The sequence below is a fragment of the Rutidosis leptorrhynchoides genome, chromosome 9 (genome assembly GCF_046630445.1).
Source record: "Rutidosis leptorrhynchoides isolate AG116_Rl617_1_P2 chromosome 9, CSIRO_AGI_Rlap_v1, whole genome shotgun sequence".
Lineage (NCBI taxonomy): Eukaryota > Viridiplantae > Streptophyta > Magnoliopsida > Asterales > Asteraceae > Rutidosis > Rutidosis leptorrhynchoides.
In genome coordinates this window covers 211,511,612-211,522,603 of record NC_092341.1, presented here as the reverse complement: position 1 = coordinate 211,522,603, position 10,992 = coordinate 211,511,612, and the positions used below count along the sequence as shown (strand labels likewise).

Below are 10,992 nucleotides of genomic sequence, written 5' to 3'. Positions count from 1 at the left end.
TAAGGCTCGTGTAGTTCGGCCAACCTCGATGTTGTTGTGTTATTGAAGATAGTAGTCTCGTGTGGATGCAGATTTAATAAGGCTCGTGCAGTTCGGCCAATCTTCATTTTGGTATTTGGTAGTTGGTTTTGGTATTGGGTTAAGGGGTTAACCTTGGACGTTTATATATTGTTATATATATATATATACATATATATATATATATATATATATATATATATATACATATATGTATATATATCGTCGTATTGTTGTGTTGTAGCTAACCCTCCGGGTGTAGCTTATTGGCGTGGTACATATCATCGTTGGTGTACTTACCTTGTTGTTATTGTTAGCTTGTAGTATAGCGATTGTACGGTATGCTTAGATTAGCTTGCGTTTATGCTTGGATGCTCCGGTATGTGCTATTTGTTTATTATTGTGTCGCGTGTACATTTTATGCATATATATGTATGTAGTATATTCTCACTCACTAAGCATTAGCTTACCCTCTCGTTGTTTACATTTTTATATATTTGCATGGAGGCGGTGGCATGGGTAAGCATGGGAACTAGTGGACTCGCGTAGATTGCTTTAGAAGAAGTGCTTTTGTATTGATTAGGATTGGGTAGCGTATCCCCAATCACCATGCTCAGTTTTGTTAGAAAATAAATTAGTCGGGTCGTGTTTGCCCATTCAGATATTTAAACTATGTACTAAATGTTTTAAAAGCTTATTGAATTTATTATTTGTGTTAAAGATGTTTTGGAAACATAATTGGGACCTAAATATTAATGTATTAAAGAAAATTTTTTACAGGCCGGTTTAAATACGGGTTGCGTTGTTTCAATACTCCTATAGGCAATGAAGATTCTCCCGCAAAACTAGTTAGCGAGGCTGCGGTTGGTTGTAAATTTACTCTAATACTTTCTGGCAGTTGAACAAAACATTGCTCATAGACAATGTCAACACTGCTGCCATTATCAACATGAACTTTCATGATTGTGATTCCATGTAACGACCCGACTTTTTCGACTTTTAATTGTATTTATTTCTTTCACGAAACTGCGTATGTGTGCGTACTGTGATAGATTATTTTCTGGGATCATTAATTATGTTAATTACTTTCGTTAATGCCTTACTACGTGTTTTTAAGTACTAAGTTACTTAACGTGATCCTTGATTTCATTTCCGACCGTTAGTGTCACTTAAGGATTGAAACGAGCTACGAACTTGGTACACGTTAAACTTTTGTCATGATTGGGATATTATGTCTACGTAAACTCGATTGTTATTTATTAATGACAATTACTTGGTTTTATGGTTCCTTAATTATGCTTAGTATTTCCTAAGGCTTACTAGTCACCCTAATGGACTTTATCTTAGTGGACTTCCAAGGCCCACCCTACTTACTTGATGGGCTCACTTAATGGACTAGTTAATGGACTAATTTAGCCCATTAAGCATAAGACAAAATCCAATTAGTTAATTAGACAAGATTAAGCATGCTTGGTACCATATACTTACACTTTTTAGCATTTCGCTCCATGCCACCCAACATGTACAACCACCACCATGTACCACCATCCAATAGCAAGCAATGGTCCCCCCACCCCACTCCACCATGATCGTCGGCCTACTAGGCCACACCCACCATCACCATTTCATTTAAACTCTCTCATTCTCATTTCAAAAATGCACACACTTATTCACTCAAATTTCTCTCTACTTTTCTCTCATCTTTCTTGAAGAAACTTGAAGGTTTTGATTCTTTTTCTCTTCTTTTTCTTCTCAAAACCGAAACATCATCATCATCATTGTTATTTTTGGATTTTGTCTTTTATAACTTTAATCCTCATGATATCTTGCAATCTTTGATCTCTTTTATGATAAAGAAGCAAGAACAAGGATCAAAGCTTTGTAGCTTTTAGTTCTACATGAACTTTTAACAAATTTTAAGATCAAATTACTTTATGATCTTCTTTATGTTCAAGTATTGGAACTTAAAGTTCATTTCATGAAGATTCAAGTTCATAACTTGATATCTTTTTGTATAAGAACTTGTTTATTTTTGACTTTAAATCTATCATTTATGTTTATAGATTTCGATTTGTTTGAGTTTCATGGTCAAAGATTACTTGTTAAACTTTGATCTCATAAATCTTGAAACCAAAGTCTAACTTTGAAAGTTCAAGAACAAGAAAGTATAAGCTTACTAGTTTATGACTTTCACACATGTAAGATTGATCTAAGTTTAATAACTTAAGGTCATCTAACTTGTTAAAACAATAGATCATTTATTCATGTTCATTTTACTTTACAAAATCTAAGTTTCATAACTTATGGTTGTGTAAAGTTGAAAGTCTAAGTGTTTTGACTTAGGGTTTCACCAAGAACATAAGATCTAGACTTTTTAGTCTAAGATCTTTAATATCTAGTTAAGATCTAAGCTCTCTAGCTTAAGGTTTTGATTATTTAGATTGATTCAAAGTTTATAGCTTTATAAGACTTGTGTTTGTGTTGAAACTAAGAAAAGTAATGCAACTTTGGTTCATCACCTTGCTCAAACTCTCACATGAGTTGTGTTTTAATTCTTAGTCATGATTATTGTGTGTTGATGGTAGAACCTTGGTCAAAAGTGATGCAAATACATCAACGAGTTGTACACTTGAAGCTATAAGCATCAAGGATGAGAACCGTGATGAGCATCAAGCACCAAGAATCCCACCGGAGCACCATGCTTACTATTTTCTGGATCTTATCATTCACCTGGGCTGCTGGAAAAGTTGATTTCCATATAGTTTGGTTTGAGTAGATGACTTTTCGTTTAGGACTCGCCTAAATCCGATGTACGGTTTAGGATTTATAGCCTTCCGAAAGTCACTACGCCCTTGTAACGTTGTGCTAAAGTTTCTGACCTACTTGAACTTAAACCGTCGCCACGGTCAAATGAAGACGAGTTAGGTTCTGAAAATTGGTTAGAAGTTATAGGACTCATATACGGAGCCATGGCCACTGGCCTCGTGTCATTTCAGTTTGTATAGAGGTCGTAGCAGCTGAACGAAGTCAGCCTTTGTTTCGATCTCTATCCTTGATTGAAAACTTACTTTACTTTTTACGTATGATGTTGATGATGATGATACTTAAGACTTAATTTATGTACTTATAAACCTTTTGGGACAATTTACTGACTTAGTAAATTTTGACTTAGGTTGATGACCTTTCGGACCGACTTACTTGCTTGCTTATCTCGTATCGACTTTGACCGCACTTTCACTGTGAGTTATTGCATCCCTTTTTACTTCAACAATTTTTGGACTGAGAATACATGCGCTTTTTACGTTTTACTTACTAGGAATGAGTACTTAAACTTATTGAATGTGTGGGTTATTTAACGACATAAACTTTCCCCTTAGCTCGGTAACGTTTAGTCATTGGTTTTTGAACTGGTGAACGCGAATCTTAGATATAGATCCATAGGATTTGACATCCCCACTCAGGCTAGTCGCGCTAGTATTTAACGGATGTTTAATACTTCATAGACTTACGTATTCGCCAAGTGTACTTTTAGGGGGTGATATTTACGTTAAGTTAGTTACCAAGTGCCCACGGTTAAGCATATACTTTTCATACTGTTTTGAATACGAAATCTCGTGGCCTACATTACATTATTGTTACAATTAAACTATAGCTCACCAACATTCGTGTTGACTTTTAAGCATGTTATTTCTCAGGTGCTTAGACGTTTGATGCTTCCGCTGTATTAGTCTCGCTGTTAGACTTGCTGTGTAGACACCCGCTGCTTTTGTTTAGAGATGTCTCTGCATGAAACTTTTACTTTGCATTCACGAACTATGTTACTTTTGAACAATGAATTTGTAATGTCCTTTGAGTCTCGTACTTATGTTATTGCTTTCTATTCGTAGAAGCACACTATCGTTTGTTAAACATTTGACGTCGGTAAAGACGTTACCCTTTTTATGAATGCAAACTTATTTTAAAACAACATATAGTGTTTGCCCTTGTAATGATCTTGTTGTTGATGATCCGTACACGTCAATTTTGTACGGGGCGTCACATTCCAGTTTGCGTGACTTTGCACGATACTACTATCGTCATTTCAGAGAAATCATCGCTTTGCATTTTTGGAAAACTTATTGGCGCAGACTGCCAATTTTGATACATTTTTGTTGACTGTCGCTTTCTTCCTCTTTTTTGGGCATTTTCTTGCATGGCGAAAGTAATACCGTGCACAATTCCCTTATTGTTTATTACTTCAATTAAACAAGCAATTTATCGCCAATTATGAATGTATTCGCCTGTGAATCATCAAAATAACGCACGATTAGAATTAAACAAGCCAATTAATTGTTTGATAGCACAAAACAAAAAATTTCGAGTTTAATTTTAAAACGGGTCCCACGGATGGCGCCAATTGATCAATCCATAATTATTGAGTTACTTAATTAAGGATTGAGTGCAATGAGATTAAGATGGAGGATGGGATGTTTGATGATTATTTTGGGCCATGATGATCGTGTTTCACTTTAACAATTAAGTGATCAACCACACCGACCCGGTCTTGATTGTTAATTAGCATGATTCACCTCAACACGATGTAAAAATTCCTTGAGCAAGATCACAAGAGAAAATTACAAAGGTCCGGGCAAATGGCAGAGAATCAACAACCTATAAATGAGAGGCCAAGCTCCCTATTTATAGTATTCGAAATATTCGCGGTCTGCGGATTGCTTAACTATCCGCGAAAACTTAGCGAAGTGACCCGCAGTCTTTTATTAGCGCGGAAGCTGATCCGCCATCTTTATTTTCAGCGAATATTCCAAGCCTTTCGAATATACTTCGCGTAACTTCCGCTTTTAACGTTTAGTAAATAAAATATACATATACAATGTTATGTATATGGTCATCCAGAAATCAGATGGTACAAACAATAACATCTGCCCTAAAGCATCTAATTTAAGAATGGAGAATGTTTAATGTTATATAATTTAATTCCTTATATATAATTTTGTGTGTATGTATTCGTGATGTATTATCTCGTGATGTACATTTTGTATATATCTATATATATAAATATATATTGCTTTTTAAAAAAAAAAAATTCTTCTATATAACTCAAAATTATTTTATCCAAAACTTGAACTAAGACGACTCCTCGATTCCTATAATTTGTAATTTAATTAAGTTGTAGCATCATTTTGGAAAATAAATATAAAGATTAAGATAAATAGTTGATGTATGTATTATTATTAACCTGCACCCTGTAATTACATGAATGATGATGTGTCTTGGATAGGTAACAAAGACTTCTAAAACAGTGTTTAACTTTTTATTAACTAAGACCTTAATACTCCGTATGATAATATATACAGTCGATTGATACCCTTCACCAACATATAATTAATGTTTTTTTCATTAATCATAAATCATGATTATTATTATAATTATATTCGAATTTAAATTCACACCTAAAAATCCAATCATCTTCTCCTATCACTTTTGTTTCTTAATTTCGACTATTTTATTTTTCTTAATCTGGATTCTTGGCATGCATTCATGCATGACCTTTTGCTGATCGATCGATTATGGAAACTAGACAACCATCTTCCACGTAAGTTCTTTAATCCATGCCATCTGTTTACATAACTTCCATTGCGTTAATTAGTTAGTTAGTTGCTTATACTTAATTCGTATCGGAGATTAATTAATTAATCTTCTCTATGATCAGCGAAGATGTATACAAAAGACGATTACAAAGAAACATATCGAAAGATGGAAATAAGCATTTCCACGTTGTTCTACAACAAAAAAACGATAAAGACAAGCGCTTATCGTTCAAGCGTGCATTGCCTAGTATCGTGCTTGCAACTCTTGTCTTGATCATGACTTACACCATGGCCATTCGACAACACGAATTCATTTCGCATGTCATTCATCGGTACATATACACTATAAGTATTGAAGGTGCTAGATTAAATATAATGTTTAGTTAAAATTTTAACTTTTGATATACATATGTAAATTTAAACATATAGGCGGCATTTTATGAACGTGTGGAACCAACATCAACGACCACATCACACATATGAGTCACATATACAAATTAATTGGGACGAGATCTCGAGTGTTGTTAACAAAATAGCTAATGTTAATCGATTTATTCATGGCGTCGGAATTTTGAACTTCAACGAGATGGAATACAATAAATGGAAGACGCGCATTTTCCCACATAGTGCAAACCATGTTGTCCTACGTCTTAAATCAGCTGATGAAAATGTGACGTGGGATTCGTTATATCCAGAGTGGATCGACGAAGAAGAAGAGGACGAAGTCCCAAAATGCCCAAATCTACCTAAAATCGATGCGCCTACTAAAAGGTTTGATGTGATCGTTGTGAAGCTTCCATGTAGAAACAAAGGAAATTGGTCTAGAGATGTGGCTCGATTGCACTTGCAACTTGCAAGTGCGAATCTAGCTATCTCGGCTAAAGGAGATCACACAATGCACGTGCTATTTGTTTCGGATTGTACCCCGATCCCAAATTTGTTTCCTTGTAAAGAACTCGTGGCTCGTCAAGGCAATGTTTGGTTGTACAAGCCAAATTTGAAGTCGTTAAAGGAAAAATTACAGCTTCCTATTGCATCTTGTCAACTTGCACTTCCTTTGAAACATCAAGGTTAGTTAACATTTAAATTTACAATATGTAAAATAGTCAGTTTTAACTACTATAATTAAGATTTACAATAAATTACATTGATCTTTAGAGGAGACAAGGGGACTAAGGGGTGTTCAGACTCTACGGGTTTATTACTAGATAATTGAGCGCTTGGTAAAAGATAAAATTAGTAATGCAATTCTACGTAATGTGTCAAATTTTGTGCCCGTCAAAAACTTGTCTGACCCTAATTTTTCGTCAAAGACGACGCCCCATAAGGGGGACATGTAGGGCGGATGGGAGAAAATAACCCCCGGTAAGAAAGTTTTTCTACAAAATGATGTGTAACCAAATAGAATGAGAGAAAAAGGAGTAGGTTAAAAACTTAAAATTAACCGATAAAATAATATGCCATTTTGTAACTTCTGCTGTAAGCATAGGACTACCATGGTGATAATTTTAAGAGTCCTAACATTGAGTATTGAGTTGTAGCTCAGCTGAGCTGGTAGTGGTCTGCCTCTCATAGCGAGGGGTCAACAGTTCGACTCCATTGAGCTGCAACATTGCACTCAAGGTTATCCCTGACCTGAAGTATCCATCCAGGTCGCTTTTCGCTTAGTGTGGGGCAACGGGGAGGAGGGTTTTACCGGTCATGCCCTCGGATTGGTCCGGGTTTCCTCCAAGGCAGTAGTTGGGGGCGGGTTATGCAACTATGGGTGATGAACGTGTGGATGGTTAAGTCCCCTGGGTGACCAAAACTGATGTCCAAAAAAATAAATTTAAAGAGTCCTACATATCAGAATCTCCTTATTAAGGATTTCGTGGATACTGTAATATTTTTCACTTGTCACTTTACACATATCCTCCAACTCAATTTTTATATAAACAGATTAAGATTATTATACTTCCTTTTGCTTGAATGTTTCTTCGACAGATAGATATTATATTGGTGATGCTACACGGGAAGCATATGTAACAATCCTACATTCAGCAGACATTTATGTTTGTGGCGCGATCGTAGCTGCACAAAGCATCCGAATGGTAGGTTCCACCAGAGACCTCGTTATACTTGTTGACGACACAATAAGCGATCGCCACAAGATTGGACTTGAGCTTGCAGGATGGAAAATTCGAACAATCGAACGAATAAGAAACCCACGAGCCGAAAAAGGGACATACAACGAATGGAATTATAGCAAGTTCCGGTTATGGCAATTAACCGATTATGAAAAAGTTATTTTCATTGATGCTGATATGCTTATTCTTAGAAACATTGATTTCCTTTTTCAGATGCCTGAAATATCAGCAACAGGAAACAATGGGACACTTTTTAATTCAGGTGTTATGGTAATTGAGCCATCAAATTGTACATTTCAACTTTTGATGGATCATATTGATAAGATCACGTCATATAATGGTGGCGATCAAGGATACTTGAACGAGATCTTTACATGGTGGCATAGAATACCAAAACATATGAATTTTTTGAAGAACATTTGGATAGGAGATGATGATGAAACGAAAGAGAAAAAAACGCGTTTGTTTGGTGCAAACCCGCCTATTCTTTATGTGCTACATTACCTCGGGATAAAACCGTGGTTATGTTATCGAGACTATGATTGTAATTGGAATGTGGAAGTGTTACGAGAGTTTGCGAGTGATGTGGCGCATTATAAGTGGTGGAAAGTGCACGATGTAATGCCACGTCAATTGCAACAATTTTGTCTTTTGTCGTCGAAGAAAAAGGGGCAACTAGGGTGGGATCGATGGCAAGCGCACAAAAGGAATTTTTCGGACGCTCATTGGAAAATTAAGATTCAGGATCCGAGAAAGAAGATGTGCGTCGAATGATTGTGTCCAGAGTAAACGAACCTGTCTAGTGACCCGAGTTTTAGTTCTACATGTTAGACTAGAGATTATGGTTAGTCTCATTTAGTTCTACATGGTGGATTTAGAGTTTTTAGGGTTTTTATGTAATCTATATTATCGATCAATAAAACACTATAACCTACGGGATTTCATTGTCCAACACATCGTTGGTAGTGTATAATCTATCTACACCCTCTGTTCTTTAGTTAGTTTGATCCATTTTTCCTTGAAAGGGCACCCTCAGTACGGCTTCGCCATTGTTATGTTGAAGGCTCTTGTTCCCATTGTTATCATTTGTTTTGCATAATCAATTGATCTAGGTTTTTGTTCCTACTGAAAATGTTAATGGTTAACTTTTTAGGTACCGTAGGTGTTAGGTTTTAGTTTTTGATGTTTAGTTTTCAAATAGTTATATACTTATAATTTTTTTTAATTATATACTTACAAAAATACTACTATAGGCTATGTACTTTGAAAAAGTGTGTTAATATAAATCAACTTAACTTATTAACCTAATAAATAAGGTTTTTGTTCTAAATACTAACGTTGTTAATTTTTTCGTTAAAACAATCATGTGCAAAACATGTGAGAGCATTTTTAACATGTGAAGGCATTTTTTCATTTCACATCCAGCTTCATCTTCATCAAACTAAAAACACATGAATCCTAGTTTAACATCTTCACCAAAAATCATTATAAAATCTCAAATCAAATCAAAAACTACAAACACAATCGAAACATGAGAATAGCAGCAACAATCGAAACAGAAGTATAGTACTTTCAACTATTACCAAAACACAAACACAAAAACAAGCACAAGTGTACGAGTTCATCAATTGCTCAAAAATTCATTTCATCAAATTGATGATTTGAATCACAACCTGAAGGTTTAAAGAGGTAGTGATTCCATGATAGATTTGTAACTGAATATCTACCTAACACTCGTCATCAACCTTATCGCTAAATCATCAACAAATTTATCATCAAGACGATCGAATCTCACAACTAACAGACAAGTCAAATCATTTTGGTCTTCGGAGCAATTCACTCTATCACTGGTCGATTCATACATAATTTCTGGTTCTCAAACACTCAATGAAGCTACGAGAAGCATCAAATCGGATTGAATTTCTTCTCAAAACTCGAATTCATGAGGTCAAACTTCATTAGAAAAACTCAAACGAACGGGATTTCATCAAATTCGAGTTCAATATGTTATTTCTGGATTAGATGATGATTAACGAAGATTAGTTAAAGGATTTACAATAACTTTCATGAAAATAATTGATCTATGAAACACTCTAAATCACTAGTTCAGTTTATAAGTTCAAAGCAAGAATATGCCACTGTTCATGTATCAATTTCAGAATTTGATGAAGTTTTTGAATTAAATCCTTCACTAAATATGATTTTCTCTTCTTCGGGAATCGGTTGTAATCATTTTACAATCTAAACTCTTTCGAATTGATATAATGGATCTGATGGTCTGTTAATGTCCGCTAACTTTAAGGACTGAACAAGCGAAATGAACAAATCACAGGGACTGTAAATGTAATGTTTTCAATTTAAAAAAATGACACATAATCAATTTAACTGGTTTACCAGGTAACCGGTCATCTTTGGTTTACATTAGCACACTTTTTCAAAGTACATAGCCTAAAATAGTTTTTTTCTGGGTATATAGCCTACATTGGAACAAAATTAAAAGTGTATAACTATTGGTAGCCTAACCCTTTTAATAATATGTCATTGAGGTGTATTCATTTGCATCCTTAATTTACGTTGAGATCCAAGGGACAAATCTCAGTCCTTGGATCAGATTTTCATCACATGTGACTGGATTTTACAATCACATGTGATTGAATTTGACATGCAGAATCACATGTGATTGGCATGGAGAATCCATTGTGATTGGCACGCAGAATCACATTTAATTGGGTTTATAAAATCACACGTGATTGACTTTTATCGAATTGTATTGATGATGAACAGTAGCGAACGAGAGTCTTCATATGAACTTGAAGAGTGATTGTTCGAATCAAACACTTTTCAGCAGTGATTCCTTTATCAAAGTTGTTCAAAATCAATCCATAAACACTCGTGAACCATTAATTGAAGCTAAATCATCACATAACTAATGAATTTTATAATGAACACAAAAAGTTAAATTTTTTCTCGAACCTTTGACCTTGAAATTAAAATTCATTTCTTCGATTTACGAACTGAGATTTTGCAGATAGTTTCACGATGAGATTGTGAACACTTCTACATTTTCACATTTTCTCAAATCGTTCATGATTGATCCGGAGACCTAATTGCCTTGACTTTTTGAAGAACGAAGAACACGAATCAAATAGCTTCAAATCTGTTTTTGTTGATTCAATTTGATGATGAACGAGGTTTAGGATTATGATATAGATCATGTATTTCAGCTCAATTAATTGTAAGAATCATCATGAGAAGAATTC

The 10,992-nt window shown here is 34.9% G+C and overlaps 1 pseudogene; it reads left to right on the top strand.

Annotated features, from left to right (window-relative positions):
- Positions 1 to 5,720: 5,720 nt before the first annotated feature.
- LOC139868519 (UDP-glucuronate:xylan alpha-glucuronosyltransferase 1-like) lies at positions 5,721 to 10,458 on the top strand (annotated as a pseudogene).
- The last annotated feature ends 534 nt before the right edge of the window (positions 10,459 to 10,992 follow it).